We start from the raw sequence: 7,500 nt of genomic DNA on the forward strand, positions 1-7,500 counted from the left end.
GGAAGGCTTCTCATAGGCTTTTGATGAGGGGCCATTCAGAGATGGCGGGCTCTCGCCGCTGTGATGTGAACCATATACTTTGCAGCCGCTGCCTCTTTTGGATCGAGGGCAAGCAGGTAGCTCCCATAATGGCTTGGCCGCCGAGCAGCGTCACTCGAGACTTTGATGTTTGGGAATCAATGGAGCTTCTGAAGGCAACATGCTAATCGAGCAGATGAAAAGCTGCACGGCCCACTTAGGTGGGCCCCCCCCAGAAAAGATCACATAGAGATGTTTGGAAGGGAGGGATAAGAGGAATTTGTCTGCAACTTTAGCACCTCTGTTTTGTTATTCTGTATTATGGCTCACCACCTCGCCGCGCCACCTGACAGCAACCTGTGAAAACTTGTGCACCGGAAGTTGTACATACATACATAAAACAACTTTTGGATGTACTCTAGGATTGCAAAAACGGTGGTGGTGTCACTGTTGTTGAGCGATGAAGTTGCGTGCAAAAGATACAGCATAATAACTAATAGTTTAAAAATCAATGCTTATTCCTTAAAGGTTTTCCACAAACATATCCCACATATGTCCCTATCTCAGCTTTTTTTGATTTACTTTTTTTATTATTATTCGTTTTGCCCTTTATGTCTTATCTCAACCACTTGACAATTATTTCTTGAGGTCTTCACAAAGGCATGTGTAAAGTCCTTGACGTTGTACCACTGTCTGGCAGCTACTGAACAGAGGAGAGAAAAAATAAAAAGGTGGGAGAGAAAAGACTGCAAGACTTTTCCATTCTACCCGGAAAAGTTTGCGAGTGCAAAGGCGTGACTTTGGTTTGAGGAGTGCGGGGGGGCCACAGTTAAACAGGGATTCAAATTGTAATTTGAATCCTGTTTCCTGCGTTTCTACGGTACATACATTCAGGGACTCCGGTAGCCAATGCAAAATAACGTACAAGCTACCTGCCAGTCAACGCCGCCGCTCCCTGCCTCGCCCTCCCTTCTTCCACGTTAGCCTCACATCAACAGGTCTAGACAGAAAATAGGATTATCCTGGGCCAAATTACCGAATAGACTTCTGATCAATCAACTCACATTTGTTTTCTTTCTTCCGGTCCCCTCTCCAAAGAGAGCCATTCAATTTAACCGCTGCTGTTGGCGTTTCATTTTTATGAGCTGCCTCTTGCTCATGGAGTGAGCGTTTCTTTTCAAGTGCACGTGCGTGGGACCCGTCGGTGTCCACGGACACAAACATGTACTATTGAACCGCGTGCGCAGGCTTCAGTTCACATTCTCAGCCGCAATCTGACGGCTCGCCAATCAGTAGCGTATAAAGCACGATTTTTTGCGGTTACAAAGGAGCAATAAAAATACTTATGGGGGGGGGGGGGGGGGGGTGGCATAAATTAAGCCCCTGTGTGAGCGTCTTGCGTAACTGTCGCACCCAAGAAAACGTGTAAATACTCCCCGGATGTATCACTCCTTAACTGTTGTGATTAAACTCCGGACTGAATATAGCCACAACTACACATCATCTTGCTTCAAGGCAATTTGTTTGGAGAAGAGGAGATACACACACTCCAGACTGCGGGCCAAAGAGTTCAGGGACAAAAGCTTGTGTGATGCACTCCAAATAATGAACAGTCCACGCTGCTCGGAGAGTCACGACGAGAACTCAACGTTTTATTTTCGTCAATGTGTTTTCCAAGGCTGCCAGAGAAGCCGGCGTATGCCTCTGTCGACGGTGTGGCAGTGAAGTCGTTGCGTTTCACAGGTCCTTTCGGTTGGACACACCCCGCTCGCCTCCCTGCAGCGCTTCTCCAGCGCTGTGTGTCGGGCGGGTGGGTGCGGTCTGATGTAGGTTTCGTCTCACCTCTCGGGGGATACACACGCAAAGGTGCAACGGCTTTTTAAAAAGTTCTATGAACAATTTGTGCAGGCACACAAACACGCGCACACACAAACCCATACGTTTGTATCTCCATAAAGATAGTAGCCTGTTAAAGTTAGGGATAGGTTTGTCATTTTTTGACTGCGGCCGTATTCAAATGTTGGTTCCCAAGAATTATAATAGTGATTCGTTTCTAACAAACAGATCTTTTAAATAAGAGGTTCCCAACCACCCGGCCTCGAACCGGTGCAGGGCCACGGGCATTTGCCGCCGGGCCGTGAGACGGCAGGGGCACCCAGTTCAGGGGCACCGCCAAGGAGTGGCCAGGCTGGGCCACGGCCACCGTGATGCAATTGCGAGTTGCAGTCAAATATCTAGAAAAAGATAAATCAGAAGCGATCTCTGCTCCGCTGCGGCGATCGGAGCAATCGCGGCTGCGCGTCCCCGTTCCCTGCTCCTCCAAACAAAACCGAATGAAAACGGTGTGTTTTCATTGGAGGCGTGTTTATTTTCCTCCATTTCCCTGATTGAACAAGGTAAAAAAGAACCCCTGCGTAACGCGGACACTCTCTCGGTCACTGAAGTGGAAGCGGGGACAAATCCAAACTCAGACGTCGACGGTTTTGGGAGGAACGCCACACATTTTGTCAAGGTCAGAGGAACGTGAGAGGAAGGACTGATGAACACGGTGAACTCTGGAGCGATTCATACCCTTGAGTTGTGACGAATCCGAAAACAGGGCCATTTGCGCCTGCTTAACGGCGTTGCGTTAACTGCACGTCAAGCTCTGCAGGATCTTACAGGAGACTTGGGATTCATTGGATCTCCGTTTGCGTTCCGCTTGACAAAGCTTACAATTCGTTATTTTAAAAGCGAGGGGGGGCGGCAGAATTAGAGCTAATTGTGCGTTTCCCTATTTGACTACTTGACTGAGTCTGACGAGTCCCTCTGCGTCGGGGTATCCGAGTTGAAATAAAATCTTCGTCGGAAGCAGGAACCGTCTCGAGAGTTTGGCAGCGGAGCGCGACGTCAAGACCCGTGAACCAACACGAGCGCCGGGCGGCGGGGCAGGCGGGGATCAGGCCACGTCGAAAACAATGCCCCTGTGGGCGGGCGCACCAGCGATGTGTACATCGCACTGACTGAGCCGGGGCTGGCACCAGGTGAAGGCGGTGAGGTCCGAAGTGTCACTCTTCAACCGGGAAGGGACAATACGGGTCAATACGTTTAAAATAAATGGTCGAAAGTGCCAAAAAGTGTGGATATTAAAATTCCCAAGTCTTCTCCGGCTCCAGTCAATCTTATCTTAGAATCGGTTCTTTCCGACTTGTGGAAGGCTGGCAGGTCGCAACAGCTGGAAAACAACCGGGGGGGTTGAGGGAGCTCGGCTCCCAATTATTATTGAAGGAATCGTGCTCGATGGGCCTGTCGTGTGATGGGTTATGAAAAAAACAACGACAACCTAAAAATCTAACATTATAACAGGAGAAAGCTAAAAGGTGCGCGTCCCAAAACTCTGAATATGACATTTTATGTGAATGCTTTTTGTGATTTGAGTTTTTGCAATTCGAGTGACTCACCGGAAAAAAAAAAAAATTCCCCCAAAATCCCCAAATCAGTTTTATTCAACAAGCGCTCAATCACCGTCAAGGACACGACGAGGCAGACAGGACGTTTCCTGGGAGGGTGAAACGGGCAGACAGACAGATGGTGATAGAGGGATGCATGATGGACAGTCGGACGGGGACAGGAGAACGACCGGATTTGGGGGCGGGGCTGGTGGTGGTGGTATTTAGGTTTTGGGGTGGGGGCGGGTATTGGGAAGGCAGGCAGAGCTGGCCAGACACTCAGACGGAGACATGACAGCCTGACAGACAAATCTGGCAGAGCAAGAGAGAGAGAGAGAGAGAGAGAGAGACACCAGCTCATAAAAACGCTGAGACAGTGCTCAGACTTGACCGGGGCATGATAACAGCAGGAGCATAGCTAATTACACACACACACACACACACACACACATCAGATCAATACCTCTGAGACGACCGGCGCTAGCTGCAGAATCCCACCCAAATTGTACCATTAGACCTTTACTCTTTTTTTTCCTCTAACTACCCCGCCTCCCCCAACCGATCATTCACACACACACACACACACACACACACACACACACACACACACACACACTCCTGTCTTCTTCTCGAAAAAAAAGACTCATTAAGCTCGGGCGGCACAAGGCGGTTTGGTAACCGCTGTGCCTACCACCGAGCTATCCTTGGCCTCGCTCCCTCGCATTCAACCTCTCCCTCCCTCTCTCTCTTTCCCTTGTTCTCGCTGTCTCTCTCTCTCTCTCTCTCTCTCCCTCTCTCGCACACTCTTGCTCTTATACACACTGATCAGCCACAACATTAAAACCACCTGTTTAATTTTGTGTAGCTCCCCCTCGTGCTGCCAAAACAGCTGTGACCCCTGGAGGCGTGGACTCCACCAGGCTCTGGAGGCGTCCTGTGGTGTCTGGCACCAAGACGTTGGCAGCAGATCCTTCAAGTCCTGGAAGTTGGAGGTGGGGCCCCCATGGATCGGGCTTGTTGTTCCAGCACATCCCACAGATGCTCGATCAGATTGAGATGTGGGGGATTTGGAGGCCACGTCAACACCTTGAACATCGTTGTCCTGTTCCTCAAACCATTCCTGAAAAGTTTTTGAGGTGTGGCAGGGCGCATTATCCTGCTGAAATGCAGGCCCATTGCCATCAGCGAATGCCGTTGCCATGAAGGGATGTACTTGGTCTGCAACAATGTTTAGGTACAGTCGGTGGTACATTTTAAAGTAACATCCACATGAATGCCAGGACCCAAGGTTTCCCAGCAGAACATTGCCCAGAGCATCACGCTGCCTCCGCTTGCCTTCTTCCCGTAGTGCATCCTGGTGCCATCTCTTCCCCCATGTAAAGGACGCACATGCACACGACCACCCACATGATGCATAAGAAAAGGTCAGACCAGGCCACCTTCTTCCAAGGTCCAGTTCTGACGCTCACGTGCCCATTGTAGTTACTTTCAGCAATGGACAGGGGTCAACATGGGCACTCTGAGCGGTCTGCAGCTACACAGCCCCATGAGCAGAAAGCTACCATGCATCAGGTTCTGACACCTTTCTATCATAGGAGCATTAACTCCATCAGCTATTTATGGGAGAGCTCTTCTGTGGGATCGGACCAGATGGGCTCACCTTCGCTCCCCATGTGTATCAATGAAGCTTGAGTGCATCTGACCCTGTTGCCAGTTCACCGGTTGTCCTTCCTTGGACCACTATTGGGAGGTACTAACCACTGCAGACCGGGAACAACCCACAAGACCTGCCGGCTTGGAGATGCTCTGACCCAGTCCTCCAGCCATCACAATGTGGTCCTTGTCAAAGTGGCTCAGATCCTTACGCTTGCCCATTTTTCCTGCTTCCAACACATCAACTTCACCAACTGACTGTTCACTTGCCGCCTCATATTTCCCACCTCTTGACCGGTGCCATTGGAACACGATGATTGATGTTATTCACTTCACCTGTCAGTGCTTTTAATGCTGTGGCTGATCGGTGTAAGCCTCTGTCTCTTTCTTCTTCTCCAATCCGACTGTTTTTAAATGTAAAAAAAGAAAAGTGCCAGGATGGTAGCACTGTAATCACCCAGCCAGGACCATTGTGTTTTGTTGAGGGAGAGAGAGAGAGAGAGAGAGAGAGAAGTAAAAAGAGTGTGGTGGACGGGGGAAGGAGGGAGAAAGAGAGAGGGATGGAGCAACCAGGGAGAGTGGGAGCCAGATGCCACAATTTCCAGTCCCAGAAGTATGTGGAAGCATTGTGCGAGCACACATATGCACACACACACACACACACACGCACACACACACACACACGCACGCACACACACACACATTGCGGTGATGCTTTGGATGGTGAATCAACAGCGGGCTGGTTAATTATTTAGCAAAACAAAGTGATGCGGTCATAGAGCCTCCGCTGGGCCCCGCCATGTTTCTAACCCTCTGTCATGCTTCAGGAGAGGGGGAGAGATGAGGAGAGAGAGGATGAGGTGAAAACAAAGGTATGTATATATATATATATATATATATATATATATATATATATATATATATATATATATATATACATACATGTTTGTTTTAGTGTGTGTGTGTGTGTGTGTGTGTGTGTGTGTGTGTGTGTGCGTGTGTGTGTGTGTGCGTGTGCTGGGCGGCTCTATGTCTATGCGCATCCTCAGGTTCCAGCTCGATTCCGTCTTTACGATACAAACACATTCATCCAAGTCTCAGCCGTCCAAACCCACCGCTGAACCCTCCTCCATCTCTCCGCCCCCGCCCCCACCAGCCGGGATCGACCGGGGACCCGAGGACGTGGGCTCCAAGCGCCAAAGGACGGCCGTTTGTCCAGGCTTGACGCTCGACGCAGAGTTAAGGTTGCAGACGTTTTCCGATGTTTGTTTCTGACAATGCTCAATGCGGCACCGAACGTGTGTGGATTTAGTTTTCCCCAGTGTTCAAAAAAGGCCACGTCTTCTTGGACATGTGACGTTGTTGTATAGTCGCTTCCTTTTTTTGAGCGTGTTGCAGGTGTATGATGACACTGCATAGAAACTTTGACAAGCGTCTCACCCCCAGTGCGTTGTGTGCATGTTCGCCGGCGTAGTGTTCATTGTTTGCATACCAGGATGTTTCACCAGATGGAGTATGTCACCCTGAGATTTTACGTATGATATTTGAACGTACAATGGTTTCAGACATACTCAACACTAATTTGGCGTACTAAATACGATGCTTGTACACCATTTCAAACACAGCCAGAGTTTTTTGTTCCCGATCGACAACTTAGATTTACTTTATTACCTTAAACATCATTCGCGTTTGGCACCTGGACTCGACTGCGCATCACTCCTGGTGAGGCGTACAACTAACGTCGGCGTAAATTTGAGTTATGAGCTTGAATCCCACCATTGGATAGAAGAGTAGAGCCCAACAGGTGGATGCAGGGGAGGTGGAGGGGGGCGCAGCAACACAGGGAGGAAAGCAGGCAGCAAAGCGGGCAGGGCAGGGGTGGGATTGGCTGCCCAAATAGGCGTGTGGCGCCATCCAGTTGTCGAGCTCGGCGAGCCACGCCTCATTTGAAGCGCGGCCCTCTCCACAAACACAACTCCCTTTTTTTAAGGAACTTGAGCAGTGTCCGGCTCACAATAACGTTGGCGCTTCGACTTTGGGAAGATACCGAAGCCTTACTTTTAGGACAGTAGTGCCCTGTTTCCCAGGTTTTCCGTCCACTGAACCTGTCTTCCTGCATTTTGACGCACTCCATAATCCCTCGCTGGTATCTGTTGGTTCTGGTATTACCTTCTGCGACCTCTCCTGAAGAGGGTTACAAGGAGTACTGTGTTGAGACTGTCGAGAGCACCTTGATTTTTAATTCAGTATTTTGAATATAATAAGCTGGTCACAAAAAAAAAATATATATATATATATATACAGTATATATATATACACATACCTTTATCTGAAGAAAAATCTAAAAGAACTGAGTTAAATTGGGCAAATAAACACGTTTGTCTGTAATATCTATCTATCT

This window comes from Zeus faber, assembly GCF_960531495.2.
Source record: "Zeus faber genome assembly, chromosome: 19".
In the NCBI taxonomy this organism is placed as follows: Eukaryota; Metazoa; Chordata; class Actinopteri; order Zeiformes; family Zeidae; genus Zeus; species Zeus faber.